This window comes from Meriones unguiculatus, chromosome 4 (genome assembly GCF_030254825.1).
Source record: "Meriones unguiculatus strain TT.TT164.6M chromosome 4, Bangor_MerUng_6.1, whole genome shotgun sequence".
Lineage (NCBI taxonomy): Eukaryota > Metazoa > Chordata > Mammalia > Rodentia > Muridae > Meriones > Meriones unguiculatus.
The window spans coordinates 99,087,648-99,099,684 of record NC_083352.1 but is presented as its reverse complement, the minus strand read 5'-3'; the positions used below and the strand labels follow the sequence as shown (position 1 = coordinate 99,099,684).

The window sequence follows — 12,037 nt, the reverse complement described above, 5'->3', positions numbered from 1 at the left end:
GGTTTCTCTGTGTAGCCTTGGCTGTCCTGGAACCTACTCTGTAGACCAGGCTGGCTTTGAACTCACAGAGATCGGCCTGTTTCTGCTTGGGATTAAAGGCCTGCGCCACCACCACCCGACTTGTAAAAGCTATTCTAAAGAAAAGTCAGGCCTCCTTGGTGCCCTTCAGGGAAGGGTTCCAGGAAGCCAAGAGCCCCATCCTTATCCTATGTCAAGTCCCTGGAATCCAAAAGCGCCTTAGTGTTAGCCTAAGACCTGCATATCTTAAACCACCCTGGGGGCTTCCCTGCCTATGCAACAGAAATGCCACGAGGACATCACCCTTTAGCACGTGTGCCCGTGTGTGTCCTCATGTGTGCGCATGCCTGCGTGTACATGTGTGTGTTTATGTGTGGCCCTGTGAGTACGCATGTGCATGCATGTGTGTGCTTGCGTACATATGTAAGTGCTTGTGTACCCGTGTGCACATGTGTTTAGGTGTTCTTGCTCTTGCATGTGTAGGCCAGAGGCCTGTATCATTCAGGTGTCTTCCTCATCTTTGTCCACAGCTCACGGCTCCGGCTAGCTTGACTGGACTGCCAGCTCCAGGGTCCTGCTGTCTCCACCTGCAAGCAGATGCGGCTGCCGTGCCTGGTATTTTACGTGGGCTGTGGGCAGAGATCCAGGCCCTCTTACTTGCAAAGCAGGCATGTTGTTGGCCTCACCGACTCTGCTTTCAGCTGCTGTGACTTTCTTGTGGAGTTGGGAGAATCTGTGGCCGGGCACCAGGTACATCTAGATGGGAAAGTGAATTTCTTCAGTTAAGCCAGAGCAGAGAGTTCTTATCAGACTCCAGTCCAGAGAGAAGCACAAAGACCGGGCCATGCTCCGGCATGAGGGAGGGAGCCAGTGACTCCCCAGGCTTTCAATCTGCAGAAATTACTTTTATAATTAAAATGTCTCTGTACCCTTGATGAGCAATGGAACCTACCTATGGCAGAGAGTCTGGGTCTTGTATCGGGTGGGAAAGAACATTTAATCCCTACCGTCAGTGCTAACTGCTATAGTTGCTGTTACGTGCTTCTGCGGTCTTTTTCCTGTTTCACCCATAGACATTTAAAACTTATTTACTTACCCAATGTGCATGGATGTTTTGCCTGGATATATGTCTGGTGCTATGGAGGCCACTAAGAGGTGACAGCTCCCCAGGACCTGACGTTACAGATGCCTGTGAGCCACCGTGTGGGATCCGGGGAAAACCCAGGTTCTCTTAGAGAGCAGCAGAACCATCTTCCAGGCTCCCACACCAACACAGGTGGAACTGCACGTCATGAGAAACACTGATTTCTGCTTCTTCAGGTCCTTAACAGCCAGCCTGGGTGACACCAGCAGGGCAGCATGAAGGACGTCAGGACAGAGCCGTAGCCACCTTATCTCTACCGTGTGCAATGGGCACTTAGTCAGGTCCTGGATGTAGCCGAGGCTCCACAAATACCGTGGTGGATGGTTTTTAAATAGGTGCAAAAGAGGGACTGCCATGGGGGTCATGGTCATGGTCACAGACCCCGGTTGTGCCGAGTTTCGTGCCTTTGGTAAATACAGTGGTAAACACTGGTCCTCTCAGGACACATCTGGAGGCAGCCAGGACTCTGGTGTCCTCTCCCTCAAAACTGCTGGTTTCCTCTCTGGGCCTCTGAGTCACACCAGGGTGGAGAATTAGGCCCTGGCCACCAAAAGCGTGGCTTTGAATGCAGCCAAAACAAATGGTTGGGCTGGTCCCTGTGGGGAGTGTCATTTCATCCGCAGTCCACAAAGAGGCTTTTGACTGAAGGCAGGGAGTCACTCCGCTAGCAGGGACAGTCATCTTCTGTCTAGCTTCTAGGACTAGCTTCTCAGACAGTCATCCTGCTGGCAGAGAGAGAGAGAGAGAGCTCTGGCTGTCTGCGTGCGGGTGGTTCTAGAGGCTCTTTCAGGCTGGGGATGCCTGGATGAGCAGATGGCAGTCAACACTGGATGGAAATGCTCAAGACGGACAAGTTTCAAGCCTTAGGTGAAAAAGCTCCTCCTCACCAAGGAAGGCATGGTTGCTGTTCACCTGCCAGTCCCCACACTCAGGAGGCTGAGGCCCTGGCCAGAGAGCCTGGGACCCTCTGACTACAGAGAAAGATGGTAGCCAGGTAACAATATAAGTATGTTACTTGTGGAGCTGTGTTCCCATCCTGGTATAACTGGAGACTTCAGGGGAAAGCCTTGGCTCCGGTTGCCTCCCCACTAGGCATGTCCCCACCCCAATTGGAGAGAGACTTTACTTGGCTCTCACAGGAGGAAGAACACATAAAAAGCCCCATTGACACAGTAGTCCTTCAGTACTTACTCCAGCTTTAGGTTTAAGCCCAGGAAAAATGGGGCTGGGACCTGAGGCCACAGTTCAGAAACCCAGGTTCTCTTGGTCCTGTTTATCCTCCACTCATCTCAGCTCTGGGGGCCCCTTCATGGATCTATGTCATGAGGAGGGGACCAGCATGGTTCCCATGGGTGACCTGCTCTTGCTGTCATCGCTCTTGCCCTGAGCTGGCTTCCACGGAGGAGGCTTGCTCTGCCAGGGAACTTGAGGTCCCTTGTCATGTGGATGCTGACGGCACAGTTGTGGTCTTCTTGACTCAAGAGGAAGAATAAAGATGGTGGCATCTCTTCTTTAGCTTTAAGGGGGGGGGGCAAGAGAAAGCGGGTGGGAAGAGGCCAGCAGGTTCTGAGACAAAGTTGAAGGACAGACAGGTTATTGAAGGCATGGTGGAAGGCATGGGTCTTTACGTGACTTTAGGCCCAGATGAAGAGTTAAGGCTGCCAGCAAAAGCAGTTTTGAAGCACCTTGCTATGCACAGAGCCCTGATGGCCTCCTGGCATGGGGAAGGGGAGCTAACCCTGCCCCAAAGCTGGAAGAGACTACAGTCATCAATTTCCTCATTCAGTTCAACTTCTCCTTCCACTACTTCCTCTTCCTCCACTTCCCGGAGCAACATGGCGGGGTTCTTCCTAGGGAGTGCATAGCAGGTAGGTGGGCAGAGTTCTGTCTCCCTCTGCTTCCTGGGCCTCTGACTCCAGGCTGTTTGCCAAGAGTAAGTACTTGGGCAGCGCTACGGGGCCCTAGGTTTGACCCATCGCATGAGGATGGGAGCTGAGCTGCAGGGCCTCAAAGACAAAGAAATAATCACAGTCAAGATCTGACCTCAGAGCACCTGCGGTGGCGGGGCCACAGCCAGGCATGCGCGGCTTGGTGTCTGATAAGGGTGTGTCCTTCACAGAAGATGCTTGTGAAGACTGAGACTGAGAGAAAGAAATGGACAGACCTGTCACCTGCAGACTATGTCCCTCCCAAGTGTCTTTCATACATGGGGTGCTGGGTTCTGGGTGACTGGAGTCTGCTCAGAACACAGAGGGGACTCCGTGAGTGAGCCATGAAGATGCAGGAGCTGAGCAGGGATAGTCAGCTATGAATGGGAGTGAGGGCAGGGACCGATACCACAGGGTGAGTCCTGAGCAGAGCTGGAACATGCATCACTCCTACGGCTTGGCCACTGTGTGTGCCAGGCACCCTGCATCCAGAGATGCCAAGGTAGGCCGCACACCAATCTGTGCTGAGCAACCAGACCCTAGAAACATTCCTCACTCTTTTCCAGTGCGGAGCCCGACTCCCTTCCTTCTTAGGCCAGGCCAAGACTTTGTGAAAGCAGCTGGCTTTGACGCAGGCATTTAAAAGTCTGGAAGAGACCAAGACACTCCACCCTCCCCCCCACCTCCCCCCCCCCACTTCACATCTGCCATCCTTCTTCTTCAGAGCCATTCTGTTGCTCTCCTCTCTCCCACAGGCCGAGTGGACACTCTCTGCTGCAGCCCCTTCCTGCTACTGCTCCATCTTTTCCCTGCCATCTCAAGGCGGATATTCCCAGCCCAGGGGACAAGAGGGCAAGCACAGCTCTGGCACAGCAGAGACAAAGAAAGGACCGTCTGTCTGGGCAGCGCGTACAGCTTGGTAGTGTAGGGAGACCTCCCCGCCGGGGCTGCTGTCGGTGACTCTAGTCAGACGGCCACCATTGGCCTCCTCTCTCCCTCTGATAGATTCCTGCAATCTTACAGGTACCACCTCAAGGAAGGGCATCAGCCTCAGGAACATCCTCCCTGGAGACAGGTCCCCTGAGGTCAGAGGGCTTGCTACAGGAAAACAAGTTGGAATTAGTAGCTGAGAAAGGAATCCCGAGGAAGCCGGAGGAAGGAAGTGGCTCCCTCCCCGTGTCCCTAGGAAAGTGTGAGCACACTGGCTGTGGCCTGTGGCAGTTCATGTCCACATGGGGTTGCCGGGGGCGGGGGGCACCAGAGGACTGAGATCCAGGGTCCCTGTGTGTTCCCTCTGCCTAGCTTACTTCCGCTTATGCTGCCTTCAAGAACCCCAGGATAGGCTGCTACCCTCCACATCCCCCCAGTGACCACAGGCTTGGGGTCCAGGACAGAGTTACCTGAGCATCAGCTGCAGCTCAATGACACATGTCATCTCAGGAAAGTTCTGCCTGGGGACAGAGTTGCCAAAGGGAGACACAGGGGAGACTAACAGGATTTTTTTTATTTTTTATTTATTTATTTTTTAATTTTATTTATTTATTTTGAGATAGGGTCTCACATATAGCCCTGGCTGTCCTAAAATTCATTCTGTAGACCAGGCTGGCCTTGAATTCAGAGATCCACCTGCTTCTGCCTCCCAAGTGCTGGGATTGAAGCTGTGTGCCACCACACCCGGCTAATTCTTTTGTTTTGACTTGCTACATGTTTAATAAAATGACTCACTCAAAGCTGAACTTGTAGCTATTGAAGGTCACTCTAGCTTCATCTCTCAGGCCAGGTCTCTGCAGCAATGTCTGCTTCGGCCCCAAGCAGAAGAGCAAGGGCTGTCTCTGCTGCTTCTGTCCTGTGAGCCAATACATCTCCATCTCCAGGCCCCACCCACTTGGCTGGGGCACACTCTGAAAGGTCAGCTGAGCATTCCCTGCAGAAGGCCAAAGCCAGGCTTAGCTCTGGCATTCTGGTCAGTAACTGAGATCCTGTTCTGCCCTCCACAATGCCTGCTCCGGCCTGAATGGGGACAAAGGACACAGGGACACCCTCAATGAGATAAGGAGTTGGGAACAGTGTGACCCACCAGGGAATCACACACATATGAGTAATCTATACTTAAAATATCAGCCATGTGTCTCCCCCCAGCCAGCCCCTCTTGCTCTGCTTCCTCCTTATGCTAACTTACTAGGTGAACCGACCTTTCCTTCTTTGGTGGGAGCTGTTAAAGAGTCATTTTAAATAGAGGTGAATCATGTCCCTTCTGTGATTAAGGAATAGACACACACTGGAGATATTACCAGATGCGCTAGTGTGTGTGTGTGTGTGTGTGTGTGTGTGTGTGTGTATGTGTGTGTATAGGGGGTATTGGATGATTCCAGGCTGCAAAGAGGATTCAGACGACATGCCCACAGGCTGTCAGAAACGCTGGGATGACACAAAACTGATTGATAACTCCAAGGTGCTGATCAGTTGTGTTTCCCTGATGTCATCCCCTGCAGCTGTGGCAGGCATCATGATCTACCAGGTTCTTCCTAGAAAGGCACGAGACAAAGCAAGCATGAAGAACCTTCCCTAACAGCTCAAAGACACCTTCTTTCCTTCCTTCATCCCATTCTAGAGGGGAGGCCGGGGGCTATGTGGACCTGGGTCTCAGCTTCTTCACCCACAAAATGGAAAGAGCAAAGACTCTCCTCTGTCAGGGACACGTGGCTCCGCTGAGATGCCAGCCTATGTGGAGGGAAGCCAGGGGCGTGGGGTTTCTGGAGCTGGTATGCCCCTCCGTCCTGGTCCAGCTCATCTGGGTTCTACTTACAAGGGCTGATGCCCCTCCACACCCTCCATGCCAATTTTGTTTCCATGGAAAGTTGGAGAAGTAGGTCTTGGTTTCCGATGCTTTTTTTTTTTTCTAAAATTGTGAAAACAGACATAGAGCCAGTGAGATAAAGAAACTGAGCCTATCCTGTCAGCCAGTCTGGGGCTATGAGGGAAGCAAGGGATTAGCTAGGGAGGAGTTTCCGGACGACACAGGCATGTGCATCTATCCACTTGCGTGCACACACAGCTATGTGCACTGCGCTCCTGTACTCATGCATGCCCAACTCTACATGCTCCAGCCTGTATCCATGTAAGCGGCCAACTTCCGGCAAAGGTGGCAGCCACGGAAACTCTACAGAAGTCAGACTTTTAACAGAGCCTGAGGCTGGCCAGGGAGCAGGGAGGGAGGGAGAGAGGGAGAGAGAGAGAGAGAGAGAGCAGATCTATGTCTCCTCAGACCACCCCTGGGCCCCACAGCCCTCCCCCTCTGGTTTCCCCTTTCTCCTCACTCCAAGCCAGAGCCTCCTCCCCCCCCCTCCCCCCATGACTCATCCTGCAAGAATGTGGGGTTCTGAAACTCCTGGGCTGAAGTCTTCCCATCCCCGTCAGTGGGAGGCCTTGGCCCTCAGATGCAGTCTCCCATCTCCTTGGCCTAATTATTTCTCTGTGAAACACGACCAGTTCCCTGCTTCCCGGGAACACATTCCCCATGCAAACATTTGGCAATTAAATGAGCTTTCCTTAACTGAGCACTTTGTAATGACTCTGAACCAAAGAGCAGTGGATTAAGAGTCCCATTTGTGCTGGTGACTTGAAAGCACACTCAAACCTCAGGGAGGCACACAATGAGCCCACGCAGGGAGGCTGTGAGATTGAATTTCTCATTCATTCACGCATCAACCAACCAATGGCATGGCTCATTTCCAGGAGCGCCATGTGTTCCAGAGGACACAGTGAATGATGTCACTAGTGGCAGTGCCAGGGACTGTGCTCAGAACTGAAAGGAACACCGTAGCAGACAGTAGGACAGAGATCACCTTTAAAGCTAGCTCCAGCAGGCACCGACATGCCGATGTTCAAAACAATCAGGTCGTCACCGCCACCACCACCACCATCATCACTTACAACCATCACTATGATCATGATCATAATCACTATCACCACCATCACAGCCATCATCGTCACCCACCTATACCATCACCATCATTATCAACATTGCCATCATCACCACCAAAACCATCACACTCAGCACCATCATCACCCTCGCCACCACCTTAATCAACACCGATACCATCATCATTACCATCATCGGTACTCTCACCGTCATCATGACCACTGCCATCACTACCACCAGCGTCTCAGCACTAAAACCTCTGCCCGCTGTCCCTTTCTGCATGCACTCGGCCTGGTTTCTGCCACAGCCAGGGTCTTCAGAATCAGCCTGTTTTTCTCTATTTGTTGTTTCCTCCATATTTGGTGACGTCCTCCTTTCTGACCTGTACAGTGAATACTGTGTTCTAGATCTCCCCTGAGACCCCACCTGAAGCTCAGAGAAATTCCCTAGTTTTGGAGACCTGCATTGCTATGTGGTGGAGTCAGAGCTTTACAGGGTGCCAAGCTAAAGGGGGAGAGCCTCTGCTCTGACCTCCGAAAGCTGCGTGACGTCAGCCAGCGGCCTCCCCTCTCTGATCTATAAGTCTCTTGCCTTTCAAACAGAATGCTCCTTCCGTGTGGCATCAGTGCTTGAACTGGCACTGTATTGCGCAGCAGTGTGAGCTTGTTGAGGAGGAAAGATGAAGCCTCCCAGTGAAGCCACAGGGGATTTTGCAGATGTTCTTGGAGAGGAGCCGGCAGAAAACTTTCTGTGTCATGTGGCACACAGCAGAGTGGCTCCATGGACTCCATGGGTCATCAGGAGCCCTGTGTATGAATGCACCCCCCCACCAAGGTAACAGGATGCCAGGGAGTGAGGAGGTTGGGGATTCGTAGGCCAGCTTTCCCCTGTTCCATTGCCAGTAGCCAACTGTAATAGATGCTCACTGAGGGATGATTTCCCAAGCCTGGCTCCTGCAGAGTAGATGGCCTGACAGGACACCTTCCCATTAGGTCAGTAGATTAAGTTTCTTCTGGTCAAAACAAGGTGTCATCAATCTAAGAAGCAAAGCCTCCAGCATGTGTTGCAGCAAAGGCAGGGACTGGAAGGAAAATGAGCTCTGGACAACAGGGAAATGCTTTGGCCATGGACAGATCCATCCCCCTGTCAGGCTGGGCCCCATCCCACTGCTCAGTATGGTCATCTGTGTCCCAGAGCTGCATGGCCAATGAGGCTCTGTGGTTTGAGGTGTGTGGCCCCCACCCCCACCCCAGCAGGTAGATTAGCAGGTGGGGACTACAGCCCTGTCAGCATCAGTCACACTCATTGTTTCTCTTCCGTCTAAAGGGATAGCTGACTTCCTGGCTCCATGTGGTCATTCCAGTCTTCATATGTTTAGGGACAAAGCCACAGCTGGAGAGCTGTCAAGTCTTGGAGTCAGGGTAGTGGTTCATGGGTGAAGAATGAGACCAAGGCAGAGACTTCCATAATCTTAGAGGAGGATGAGGCTGGGGCAGCGGAACCCAGAGAAATGTGCTGCAAGCCAGGCTTCTCCAGTGACCCAGGTGAGTGCCCAGGGTGGCTGATAGCCTTGAGGCTCAGGATGAGAAGCAACTGCCCCCCTGTGATGAGGCACAGAACCCAGGGGCATGGTTCTCTGCTCTGTCTGAAGCACCCACTGTATAAGTTGGAACCATGACAAGTCTGCCGTCATCTTAGCCAGCCCTCAGCAAGGCCCGGACTGTTCATCACTGGAGGTATCACTTCACCCTAAGGAGGTGCTGGGTTCCCAGGCAAGGGCTCCTCCATCTTGTGTCTTATCTCTCTTCTTTGGCTCAGGCCTCTTCCAACCTGCCCTTTCTTGTTCCAGTCAAGGCTGAAGATGAAAACAAGTTACTTCCTCACCCAAGTCACCACAGGTTACAGGAACACCACAGCAGGACTGAGCCACCAGCAGGGCTGGGAGTCAGCAGGAATGTAGGGTTCCCATCAGGGCAGGCATGTGGGACAGCCACCCCAGGATGAGCGTGATGAGCTGTTGAGAGCAGCTGTGCCTGCAGCTGGTCACCGTGAGAACCACTTTGGTCCCCATTTGGCAACGGCTATCCTTGGGGCCCCCTCACAGACCTGAGCTGAGAGGAGGGTGGCAAGACTATGTTGACATGGATTGCTGAGCTACGGCTTCTGGTCTTGCTCCCAGTCTTCCTCAGTTTAAACCTACAAAGCTAGAGTGGGCGCTGCAGAATGGACTGTGTTCAAGGGGCTTTCTGTGTTCTTCCTCTGCGCGAGCGATGAGCAAAACATCTCTTCACTTGGGAAGAGGATAAGCCCAGTGGGGGAGGGGGGAGGCTCAGGCTTTGCCCTAAAAACACAGCCGGAGAAAGATGTGGCTTGGATGAGCTAGGTCTCTCAGCCTGAGGCATTGTGGGGCAGTGGCCAAGGCCACTAACTTACCAATGGACCTAGCTCTGGGGACAGAACCTTCTTCAAAGGACACTCAAGCAGCTGCTCCAAGTATCTCAGCACATGTGGCTGCAAAGGTCTGAACCACCGTCTCCATGCGCCGACGGAACCCGAGCCTCAGAAGGGGCTATCAGGCCACACAGAAAATGCCAGAACCTTCTCCTAAAAAGAGCCACAGGACTCTCCCCAACACCCCCAGGGACAGGATCATGCCAAACAGCCAAAAGCGCATGTACTCACATGCCTGAGGAGTCGCTTCCAGGCAGCTGGCGGGCCTGCCGCTCGCGCCTGCCATCCCACACCTCATGGTTCTGCTGCAGCCCACACGACGAAGGGAGACAGCTCCTTTCTGCACAGCTGCCAGGAGCCAGGCCTGCCAACTGTGCCCGGTGCAGCTGCCTCTGCAGCCACTCCCAGCCTCCCTCCTGCTGGCGTGTTCTGGAAAGCCTGGCATTTCTTCTCTTGTCTTCCTCCTTCCCAACGGTGTGGCTGGATTTCAGCGAAGCTGGCGATAATAGATACAACATCCGGGATGAGGTAAGCCACAGGGTGGCTGTGAACATGCCTACAATTGGATTCTGCCCAAATTTGTCTGTCTATCTATCTATCTATCTATCTATCTGTCTGTCTGTCTGTCTGTCTGTCTGTCTGTCTATCTATCTATTTTTACCAGTGTGCAATTTAACAACATGGCGGGATGCAGGCACAGGATGCCTCGGCTTTTGTGAGCATGGACTGGGGACATTCATTTGCAAGCAAACAGTCTAGAGTCCATGCGTTTCTGTATGACCTGAGTTAAGCATCCTTGCCTCTCTTGAGGGAATCAACAGCGGGATTGCCCCTCGGTGTTTCTAGAGTGCTGGTGGGTTTGCACTTTCAGCAAAGAAATTGAACCCAGGACCATGCACACACAGCAGGTCTGAACTATGTCCTCAGGTATTAGGTTTTATTTTTTTAATTTTTTGAGACAGGATCTCTCTCTCTCTCTCTGTAGCCCAGGATTGCTTTGATTCGACTTGTGACCCTTCAATCTAAGCCTTGTAAGTGCCGGGATGCAGGTGGCCACCGCTGTCGCCAGGAAGATGTGTGACCTTTGAAATGCTGGGTGAGGGCTCTGTGCATGTTAGACTTGCTCTGCCAAGTCCAGCTTCTCTAAAGGTGCTCAGTCAAAGGGCCTTGCAGCTGATTCCACAGATCAAGGCTATTGAAGAAACCAGGCTCCATTCATTGACACGGACCCTGAAGCCCAGAGAGGGAAAGACACTTTCTCAAAGTCACATGCTGTGACTATCACCTGGACCTCAGCTCCACTCAATGGCAGTAAAAGACACCACATTAACTGAGCAACTACTTGCGTGCCAAGCAGAGCACACGCAGGGTCCTGCTCCCTTCTGACCAAATGCTAGTGCCTCCATGCCAAGATGCTGCATTCTGCCTCCAGGGCGCGGGGTTTCCCACTGTTCTCCTAGCAGACTGTCCTCTAGGAAGCAGGACGGTGTCACCTGTGTATACTGCTCACTGTCCATGGCGTGGGGACACCATGAGGGCCCGGGGAACACAGGGGAAAAGGCCTGGTCCTTCATCAGCTAGAACCGCAACCCAGACTTGAAAATCAGCTTCAAAAGATAAACCAATTAGATTTTAAGAAAGAGCAAGGCACGCACAGCGCTAGTGTCGTGGCAACAATGGCACAGCAGCAGCCCCTGCTGAATCCGTCCCCTAGACTCCATGACTCCCCATGTAGCCATTTCCCAACTCCACATAGAGAGGTCAGCACAGAGAGAGAGGCCACCGGAGGGACAGCCAAGGGGGAAATGCCTCCAGCCGGGGGAGGCCACTCCTGCTGAGGTACCTTCTCCATCAGGGCTCCATCATGCTCAGGGCTGCGTCAGGTCAGCAGTGTCGGGCAGATCTGTGATCCCCGTGAGTGCTGCTCTAAGTGGTTACAAACAAGGTTTTCCATTTCTGTCCCAGATCATGGGCCCCAGGGTACCCTCATTAAGCAGGTCCAAGAAGTATCATGCCCTGGAGACGCCTGACTCCTACCCTGGGGGCTTCTGACTGCTGGCCAGGCATCTGGTCCCTCCTCAGAGCCACCGTGGACCCCACTTGTTGCTGGTGGCCTGTTGGTAGGATTTAAAGGCAGGATAATATTTACACAGCCAAGGCCTCCTGAGGCACCCTAAACACCGTAAAAAGGATTTTCAGGGCTTAATGAGTGTTAGTGAGCCCGACAGGATAATGCGGCACTGGTGGCTTTAATCTGATCTGGCCCCTTCCGCACAGTGGGCTCCAAGGCCAGATCGGCTTGAAGCCTGGGCCCGGCCTGTTGCCTTGTGGTGTTTGCCTCTCCTCTTATCTCCGTGGAACTCTGTGGTGTTACCCATGCTGCGTAGCCACAAACTGTCAGCGTCAGCTGTTGAAGGCTCTGTGAAACCACGTAAGTACCTTGGGATTCAGTGGTGGGGGAGGGGGAAGAACACAGAATTGCTTCAACTCCTCTCTAAAAGGCAGAGCAGAACAAGCCCTTTAAAACATTGTTGTTGTTATTATTATTATTATCGACAGAGTCTTCCCATCTCG

At 52.8% G+C, this 12,037-nt stretch overlaps 1 long non-coding RNA gene across 1 annotated transcript; it reads right to left on the bottom strand.

Annotated features, from left to right (window-relative positions):
• Positions 1-213: 213 nt before the first annotated feature.
• LOC132653513 (uncharacterized) lies at positions 214-9,954 on the bottom strand. Its single transcript, XR_009591243.1, has 3 exons — positions 9,695-9,954; positions 1,115-1,884; positions 214-774 (listed from the first exon to the last, which is right to left on the bottom strand). It is a non-coding gene; the product is annotated as an uncharacterized LOC132653513 (long non-coding RNA).
• Between the last annotated feature and the right edge of the window lie 2,083 nt (positions 9,955-12,037).